The sequence below is a fragment of the Pristiophorus japonicus genome, unplaced genomic scaffold (genome assembly GCF_044704955.1).
Source record: "Pristiophorus japonicus isolate sPriJap1 unplaced genomic scaffold, sPriJap1.hap1 HAP1_SCAFFOLD_52, whole genome shotgun sequence".
Lineage (NCBI taxonomy): Eukaryota > Metazoa > Chordata > Chondrichthyes > Pristiophoridae > Pristiophorus > Pristiophorus japonicus.
The window spans coordinates 2371293-2382041 of NW_027254426.1; the positions used below are offsets into that span (position 1 = coordinate 2371293).

The following is a 10749-nucleotide window of genomic DNA, read 5'->3' on the forward strand; positions in this document are numbered from 1 at the left end:
GATGAGGTTAAATGTGAATATCAAAACGTGGTCAAGCTGTAAGCCAACGACGACGAGAATGGGATTCGAATCCTAGTGTGCAAAGCACAATGGATTAGCAGTCCATCGCCTTAACCTCACGGCCACCTCGTCTCTGTTTTAACACATCGTCAGCCATTCAATCTCCTGCTTTTTGTATCCAATCAGAAATAATGTGCAAGAAAGTCCACTTCACAGCTTGCTATGCCCGTGCATGCAGATCGACAATGATGAAAACTTGCCATGAGATTCTTGAAGCAAACAGCCTTCCATTACTTCAGGTGAGTGACTGGAAGGGATGGTTGGTTTTTCGGCAGAATCACAACAAAGAATATAAAATTTCACGTAGCTAGCTAAGTTGATCGGGGCAGGACTCGAACCTTCAAACTTCTGATAAATTTGCGGTTGAAATCGAAGTCAGACGCCTTATCCATTAGGCCACACAGCCTCTACCAGCACCGGCTCTTGTGTTGTTCTGTATATTGCGAGCAAATTCGGTGCAACTGCAATATCAAGGAGTGGATTTAGGAAAAGATGAGCATATTTCGAGTGAATGAACAGATGCACTGCGATCTGGGTGCGCACCGGCGCAGGCAAGCCCAATGTAAATTGGGACACACAGTTTAACTATTCGGTCATTGCAGCTGAAATCATACTCCTTCTCAAACAATACCGGATGACCCGGGATTATGAGAAAATCCGTTTTAAAGGGAAATATTATGAACCGGAACTGACAACCAGCCCATTTAAACAGACACAGAATGATCCGGGACTGCAAGGACATTCCTTTTACCCAGATGCAGAATAACCCTTGACTGACAGCAGTTCCCTTTTAAAAGAATAAAGTGAGATTTCGATCATCGCTGAAGGCAATTGTGCAGTGGGGCTCAGGACCACGCGGGGCAGAGAATGTTATTGAAGCCACAGGTGATAGACAGGCAGGAAGGAGGGAGGGACGTAAAACCAGCCCAGTCTGAAATATATAAATATTTAATATTTTAAGAAAATAAATGCATTTAAATTATATTTAAAAAAAATTGAATTTGAGTTGTTTTAAATAAATAAATAATTGATTCATAATCTATGTATTTTTTGATTGAACGAAGGCTGTGTGACGAGAATAATTCCATTGGAAATGAGGGGTGCAGTCAATAAATACCCAAACACAGTAAGCCCATGGTGGAAGACAAGCCATGAGGGAAGATGTGGGCTACAAGGGCGATCTTTTAAAGTCGCGTGCGTCTTTCTGCTGGATCCGACAGCAGCTGCTTGTGCTGTGAAAGAGGTCAAATGTAATAGAGCCCAGCGCAGGCAGAACAGAAACAGCATATTTATTTTGGAAGTTACAAATTTGGAATTATATATAAATACACACATATATATATACATGTATAAACAAAGTCAGTCATGTCTTGTCTTGGTTTAATTTGATTTGAATTTGAAAATAAGGATGGAGGATGTCATCGTGTCACACAGCCCATACGCAAGCCCTGCCTAAAATCGTTATATTTCTAATTGTGTATTTTCCCTTCTTTCAGATGTGGAATAGCAAAATACCACAGCAGATTCTTCTACCGTCAGAGACTCCACGAAGGAGTGTTCAATCAAATCAGTACGGTTTCAAGTTGCATGTAATGCATTTTTCTCACATGAAAGTAAGATCGCACAGCACGTTTGCACACACTCTAGCTTACACAAACAGACAAACAAACTAAAATCCTTAACCTCCAAAGGCAAGTTTTTAAATTTGAAATTGGAAATCCGAGAAAGACAGCACATCCCTTTTAAACAGACACAGACTGATGAGGGTCTGATTGCACACCATTTTAAACAGACAGAGAATGATCCAGGACAGACAGCACATCCCCTTAAAAGGGACACGGAAATAGAATGAATAAAAACAGATAAATATGTAAAACTCGGCAGGTCGTGCAGATATTGTGGAGGAAAAATCCGTTTTCACGTAAAGTCGGATAATCATTCCGATATTTTAGGAAAAAGTTAAAGATTACAGATGTTTTCAACAAAAATAGCGCTTGGAAAAAATACGCAGCGAGAACGGTCAAATGGGAACGTCTGTGATACAGTGGAACGCGGGAGTGATTAAATAATAAATGGCACAATGGAGAAAGGCAAAGTGGGTGGTAATCGGGCAATAACGTAACAAAGGATGGTCCAGAGGAGGTGTCAGTGGGAACAGCAGAACCATTACCAGACAATGGGAGCGGTGCTTATCATCCGATAAGTTGAACATAATGTTGAGGTCAGAAGACGAGAATATGCCTACAATATAGGGTGTCACCGCCTTTTAATCAGACCAGGCAGCTTTGCCAGCCCGGATTGATTTCCTGTCCGCTTTGAATTCGGCAGCCAAGGAACGAATTCAAAAGGCAGCGTCTCTCATCTTTTCAGCTCGAGAGAAACATGACGCACTCATATTCAGGGCAGAGGTGGAGATTGACGCTGAATATATGCTTATCCCAATTGAGGTGAACTTATGCGTTCAGACAGGAAGATGTACTGATCAAGTGTTGGCCGGAACCTAACAAGGGTTTAGGTTAGCCAACGAGTCACAGAACCGAGTACCTCTGAGATATTTTAACTTTACTCAGTTTGGCCGGTTTCACATTGCTCTGGGATTTGGAAGCTCATGCAACATCGGCGTAAAATCACACGTTTTAACGTGAAATATGTGTGTTTTCTTACATGTCGAGCGGCTGTTAGAAGCGGAAATTTGAGTAAAACATGACGGGGCTCGTCCGGGATTTGGCCCGTGAACTCTCGCATTTCAAATGTGATCATTCCGAAGCGAGAATCATAACCGTGGAACAACGAGCCGCCGACAGTGAAAAGCGCAGCTCTCAGTTTTTGACGGTGGTGAGAAAAGATATTATTGCCCATCGTGCATGTGCTGTCTCTCAGATATCTATCTAATTAGTGCCCCTCGCCATTGTTCTGCAGCTGTTCTCCTTTTGACGAATATATTATTAATTTGAGACATGACATGAGGAAAGTACAGCATCCCTGTAATAAAAAGGGGAATTTGGCGATGCGGTGAAAGTCAAAACGTGGTCAAGCTGTAAGCCAACGACGACGAGGATGGGATTCGAACCCATGCGTGCAGAACACAATGGATTAGCAATTCAGCACCTTAACCAATCGGCCATCTCGTCTCTGCTTTAACGCATCGTCAGCCATTCAATCTCCTGCTTTTTGTATCCAAACAGAAATAATGTGCAAGAATGTCCACTTCACAGCTTGCTCTGCCCGTGCATGCAGATCGACAATGATGAAAACTTGCCATGAGATTCTTGAAGCAAACAGCCTTCCATTACTTCAGGTGAGTGACTGGAAGAGATGGTTGGTTCTCGGCAGAATCACAACAAAGAAGATAAAATTTCACGTAGCGAGCTAAGTTGACCGCGGCAGGACTCGAACCTGCAATTTTCTGATAAATTTGCGGTTGTAATCGAAGTTATACCCTTTATCCATTAGGCCACACGGCCTCTGCCAGCACCAGCTCTTGTGTTGTTGTGTATATTGCGAGAAAATTCAGGGCAACTGCAATATCAAGGAGTGGATTAAGGGAAAGAGGAGCATATTTGCAGTGAATGAACAGATGCACTGCGATCTGGGTGCGCACCGGCGCAGGCAAGCGCAATGTAAATTGGAACACACAGTTTAACAATTCGGTCATTGCAGCTGAAATCATACTCATTCTCAAACAATACAGGATGACCCGAGTTTATGAGAAAATCCGTTTTAAATGGAAAGATTATGAACCGGAACTGACAATCAGCCCATTTCAACAGACACAGAATGATCCGGGACTGCAAGGACTTCACTTTTACCCAGATGCAGAATAACCCTTGACTGACAGCAGTTCTCTTTTAAAAGAATAGAGTGAGATCTCGATCATCCCTGAAGGCAATTGTGCAGTGGGGCTCAGGACCACGCGGGGCAGAGACTGTTATTGAAGCCACAGGTGATAAACAGGCAGCAAGGAGGGAGGGACGTAAAACCAGCCCAGTCTGAAATATATAAATATTTACATTTTAAGAAAATAAATGCATTTAAATTGTATTTTAAAAAAAATTGAATTTGAGTTGTTTTAATAACTAAATAATTGATTCATAATCTATGTATTTTTTGATTGAACGAAGGCTGTGTGACTAGAATAATTCCATTGGAAATGAGGGGTGCAGTCAATAAATACCCAAACACAGTAAGCCCATGGTGGAAGACAAGCCATGAGGGAAGATGTGGGCTACAAGGGCGATCTTTTAAAGTCGCGTGTGTCTTTCTGTTGGATCTGACATCAGTTGCTTGTGCTGTGAAAGAGGTCAAATGCACTAGACCCAGCGCAGGCAGAACAGAAAAAGCATATTTATTTTGGAAGCTAAAAATCTAGGATTATATATCAATATACACATGTATATATATACATGTGTAAACAAAGTCAGTCAATCAGTCATGTCTTGTCTTGGTTTGATTTGATTTGAATTTGAAAATAAGGATGGAGGATGTCATCATATCACACCGCCCACACGCAAGCCATGCCTAAAATCGCTTTATTTCAAACTTGTATATTTTCCCTTCTTTCAGATGTAGAATAGCAAAATCCCACAGCAGATTCTTCTACCGTCAGAGAGTCCACGAAAAAGTGTTCAATCAAATCAGTACGGTTTCAAGTTGCATGTAATGCATTTTTCTCACATGACAGTAAGATCGCACAGCACGTTTGCACACACACTGGCTTACACAAACAAACAAACAAACCAAAATTCCTGACCCTCCAAAGGCAGTTTTTGAAATTTGGAATGTGAACTCCGGGTCAGACAGCACATCACTTTTAAACAGACACAGAATGAAGCGAGTCTGATAGCACGCTATTTTAAAGAGACAGAGAATGATCTCGGACAGACAGCACATCCCCTTAAAAGGGACACACAAATAGAATGAATAAAAACAGATAAATATGTAAAATTCGGCAGGTCGTGCAGATTCTGTGGAGGAAGATTCCGGTTTCACGTTCTCGCGGATGATCATTCCGATATTTTAGGAAAAAGTTAAAGATTACAGATTTTTTCAACAAAAATAGCGCCTGGAAAAAATACGCAGCGAGGAAGGTCAAATGGGAAGGTCCGTGATAGAGTGGAACGCAGGAGTAATGAAATAATAAATGGCACAATGGAGAAAGGCAAAGTGGGTAGTAATCGGACAATAATGTAACAAAGGATGGTCCAGAGGAGGTGTTCGTGGGAATAGCAGAATCATTACTAGACAATGGGAGCGGTACTTATCATTCGATACGTTGAACCTAATGTTGAGGCCAGAAGTCGAGTACATGCCTATAATATAGGGTGTCACCGCCTTTTAATCAGACCAGGCAGCTTTGCCAGCCCGGATTGATTTCCTGTCCGCTTTGAATTCGGCAGCCAAGGGTCGAATTCAAAAGGCAGCTTCTCTCATCTTTTCAGCTCTTGAGAAACAGGACGCACTCATATTCAGGGCAGGGGTGGAGATTGACACTGAATGTCTGCTTATCCCAATTGAGCTGAGCTCATGCATACAGACAGCAAGATATACTGATCAAGAATTGGACGGAACCAAACAAGGGTTTAGGTGATGCAACGAGTCACAGAGCCGAGTACCTCTGAGATATTTTAACTTTACTCAGTTTGGCGGGTTTCACTTTGCTCTGGGATTTGGATGCTAAGGGAACATCGGCGCAAAATCACACGTTTTAACGTGAAATATGTCTGTTTTCTCACATGTCGAGTGGCTGTTAGAAGCGGAACTTTGAGTAAAACATGGCGGGACTCGTCAGGGATTTGGCCCGAGACCTCTCGCATTTCAAATGTGATCATTCCGAAGCGAGAATCATAACCGTGGACCAACGAGCCGGTGACAGTGAAAAGCGCAGCTCTCAGATTCTCACGGTCGTGAGAAAAGATATTAGGCCCATCGTGCTTTGCTGTCCCTCAGGGACCTATCTAACTAGTCCCCCTCGTCATTGTCCTGCAACTGTTCTCCTTTTGACGAATATATTATTAATTTGAGACATGATTGAGAAAAGTACAGCATCCCTGTAAGTAAAAGGGAAATTTGGCGATGACGTTAAATATGAATGGCAAAACTTGGTCAAGTTGTAAGCCAACGACGACGAGAATGGGATTCGAACTCATGCGTGCAGAGCACAATAGATTAGCAATCCATCGCCTTAAACCCTCGGCTACCTCGTCACTGCTTTAACAATCGGCAGCCATTCAATCTCCTGCTTTTTGTATCCAAACAGAAATAATGTGCAAGAAAGTCCACTTCACAGCTTGCTCTGCCCGTGCATGTAGATCGACAATGACGAAAACTTGCCATGAGATTCTTTAAGCAAACAGCCTTCCTTTCCTTCAGGTGAGTGACAGGAAGAGATGGTTGGTTTCTCGGCAGAATCAGAACAAAGAATAAAAATTTTTCACGTAGCGAGGTAAGTTGACTGCGTAAGACTCGAACCCACAATCTTCTAATAACTTTGCTGTTATAATCGAAGTCAGACGCCTTATCCATTAGGCCAAGCGGACACTGCCAGCACCAGCTATTGTGTTGTTGTGTATATTGCGAGCAAATTCGGGGCAACTGCAATATCAAGGAGTGGTTTTTGGAAAAGATGAGCATATTTCGAGTCAATGAACAGATGCACTGCGATCTGGGTGTGCACCGGCGCAGGCAAGCCCAATGTAAATTGGAACACTATAGTTTAACAATTCGGTCATTGCAGCTGAAATCATACTCCTTCTCAAACTATACAGGATGTCCCGGGTTTGTGAGAAAAAGGGAAAAATTATGAACCGGAACTGACAACCAGCCCGTTGAAACAGACACAGAATGATCCGCGACAGCAAGGACATCCCTTTTACCCAGATGCAGAATGAGCCTTGACTGATGGCAGTTCCATTTTAAAAGAATAAAGTGAGATTTCTATCATCCCTGAAGGCAAATGTGCAGTGGGGCTCAGGACCCCGCGTGCCAGAGACGGTTATTGAAGCCACGGGAAATCGACTGGCAGGAAGGAGGGAGGGACGTAAAACCAGCCCACACTCAAACATATATATATTTGACATTTTAAGAAAATAAATACATTTAAATTTTATTTTAAACTCATTGAATTTGATTTGTTTGAAATAAATAAATAATTGTATCGTTAGCTGGATATCTTTTTTGATAGAACGAAAGCTGTGTGAGCAGAAGAATTTCATTTGAAATGAGGGGAGCATTCAATAAATACCCAAACACATTAAGCCCATGGTGGAAGACAAGCCACGATGAAAGATATGGGCTACAAAGGCGATCTTTTAAAGTCGCGTGTGTCTTTCAGCTGAACCTGACAGCAGCTTCTTGTGCTGTTGAAAGAAGTCAAATGTAATAGAGCCAATATAGACAGAACAGAAAAAGCACATTTATTGTGAAAGTTAAAAAGTTCAGTTTAAATTCATATATACATATATATATATACACATGTATAAACACAGTCTGTCAGTGAGTTATGTCTTGTCTTGTCTTGATTTGATTTGATTTGAATTTCAAAATACGGGTGGAGGATGTTATCATGTAACACAGCCCACACGCAAGTCCTGGCTAAAATCGCCATATTTCTAACTTGTGTATTTTCCCTTCTTTCAGATGTTGTTATAGCAAAATCCCACAGCAGATTTTTCTACCGTCAGAAAGTCCACGAAGGAGTGTTCAATCAAATCAGTATAGCTTCAAGTTGCAAGTAATGCATTTTTCTCACATGACATGAAATGCACAGTAAGATCGCACACACGTTTGAACACACTCTGGCTTACACAAACACAAAAACAAACTAAAATTCCTGCACCCTCCAAAGGCAGTTTTTGAAATTTGAAATTTCAAATCCGGGACAAACAGAACATCGCTTTTAAACAGACACAGAATGATGCGGGACTGATAGCACACCATTTTAAACAGATAGAGAATGATGTCGGACAGACAGCACATCCCCTTAAAAGGGACACGGAAACAGAATGAATAAAAACAGATCAATATGTAAAACTCAGCAGGTTGTGCAGATTCTGCGGATGAAGAACCCCGTTTCAGTTCTGTCGGATAATCATTCCTATATTTCAGGAAAAAGTTCAAGAATACAGATTTTTTCAACAAAAATAGCGCCTGGAAAAAAATACGCAGCGACAAAGGTCAAATGGAAACGTCTGTGACACAGTGGAAAGCAGGAGTGATTAAATAATAAATGGCACAATGGAGTAAGGCAAAGCGGGTGGTAATCGGGCAATAACGTAACAAAGGATGGTCCAGAGGAGGTGTTAGTGGGAATAGCAGAACCATTACCAGACAATGGGAGCGGTACTTATGATCCGATGCGTTGAACCAAATGTTGAGGTCACAAGACTGTAACATGCCTACAATAAAAGGTGTCACCAGCTTTTAATCAGACCATGCAGCTTGGACACCCCGGAATGATATCCTCTCCGCTTGGAATTCGGTAGCTAATGGACGAATTCAAAAGCCAGCTTCTCACATCGTGTCAGCTCTAGAGAAACAGGACGCACTCATATTCAGGGCAGTGGTGGAGATTGACGCTGAATGTATGCTTATCCCCTGTGAGGTGAGCTTATGCGTACAGACAGGAAGACATACTGGTCAAGTATTGGCCGGAACCAAACACGGGTTTAGTTTATCCAACCAGTCACAGAGCCGAGTACGTCTGAGATACTTCAACTTTACTCAGTTGGGTGAGTTTCACTTTGCTTTGGGTTTTGGACGCTGTGGGAACATCCGCGCAAAATCACACGTTTTAACATGAAATATGTCTGTTTTCTCACATGTCGAGTAAAACATGGCGGGGCTCGTTTGGGATTTGGCCTGAGACCTGTCGCATTTCAAATGTGATCATCTCTAAGCGAGAATCATGCGCCTCGACCAACGAGCCACCACAGTGAAGATGGTAGCTCTCAGATTCTGACTGTTATGAGAAAAGATATTAGGCCCCTCGTGCTTGTGCTGTCCCTCAGAGACCTATCTAATTAGTCCACCTCCCCATAGTCCTGCAAATGTTATCCTTTTGACGAATTTATTATTAATTTGAGACATGACATGAGCAAATACCGCATCCTTTTCAGTAAAAGTGGAATTTGGTGATGAGGATAAATGTGAATGACAATAGGAGCAGGGGTGGGTCAAAGCTGTAATACAACACCGACGAGGATGGGATTCGAAAAAATCCGTGTCAGAGTACAGTGGAGTAGCAGTACACCGCTTTAACATCTCGGCCATTTCATCGCTCACTCACCGCAGCCTCAGCCGTTCAATCTCCTGCTTTTTGTATCCAAACATAAATAATGTGCAAGAAAGTCCACTTCAAAGCTTGCTCTGCCCGTGCATGCAGATCGACAATGATGAAAACGTGACATTAGTTTGTTAAAGCAAGCAGCCTTCCTTTACTTCAGCTGAATGACTGGAAGTGATGGTTGGTGTTTTGGCAGAATCACAACAAAGAATATAACATTTCTGGCAGCCAGCTAATTGACCGATTCAGGATTCGAAGCCGAAATCTTCTGATAACTTCGTGCTTATAATCGAAGTCAGACACCTTAAGCATTAGGCCAAGCGGCCTCTGCCATCAGCGTCTATTGTGTTGTTGGGTATATTGGGTGCAAATTCGGGCAACTGCATTATCAAGGAGTGGATTTAGGAAAAGATGAGCATACTTCGAGTAAATGAACAGATGCCCTGCGATCTGGGTGTGCACCGGTGCAGGCAACCCCAATGTAATTGGGAACGGAACAGTTCAACAATTCGGTCATTGCAGCTGAAATCATACTCCTTCTCAAACTATACAGGATGACCCGGGTTTATGAGACAATCCGTTTTAAAGGGAAAGATTATGAACCGGAACTGACAACCAGCCCGTTTAAACGGACAAAGAATGATCCGGGACTGCAAGGACATCCCTTTTAACCAGATGCAGAATAAACCTTGACTGACAGCAGTTCCCTTTTAAAAGAATAAAGTGAGATTTCTATCATCCCTGAAAGCAATTGTGCAGTGGGGCTCAGGACGACGCGGGGCAGAGACTGTTATTGAAGTCACAGGTGATAAACAGGCAGGAAGGAGGGAGGGATTAAAACCAGCCCAGACTGAAAGCCAATTTTTAAATATAGATATATTTAATATTTTAAGAAAATAAATACATTTAATTTTTTTTTTGAATTGAATTTGATTTGTTTTAAATAAATAAATAATTGATTTATAATCCATGTATTTTTGATTGAACGAAGGCTGTGTGATTGGAAGAATTCCATTGGAAATGAGGAGGTGCAGTCAATAAATACCCAAACACAGGAAGCCCATGGTGGAAGACAAGACACGAGGGAATCTGTGGGCTACAAAGTCGATCTTTTAAATTCGTGTGTGTCTTTCTGCTGGATCTGACAGCAGCTGCTTGTGCTGTGAAAGACGTCAAATGTAATCGAGCCCCTTGCAGGCAGAACAGAAAAAGTACATTTATTTTGGAAGTTAAACAGTTGGGATTGGATATAAATATCCATATATATATATGCAAAGTCAGTCAGCCAGTCATGTCTTGTCTTGTCTTGTCTCGTCTTGTCTTGATTTTATTTGATTTGATTTGAATTTGAAAATAAGGGTGGAGGATGTCATCACATAACACAGCCCACACGCAAGCCCTCGATAAAA

The 10749-nt window shown here is 42.0% G+C and overlaps 1 non-coding gene across 1 annotated transcript; it reads right to left on the minus strand.

Moving 5' to 3' along the window:
* Positions 1 to 6181: 6181 nt before the first annotated feature.
* On the minus strand, positions 6182 to 6263 carry trnas-gcu (transfer RNA serine (anticodon GCU)). Its single transcript has one exon. It is a non-coding gene; the product is annotated as a tRNA-Ser (tRNA).
* Positions 6264 to 10749: the final 4486 nt, after the last annotated feature.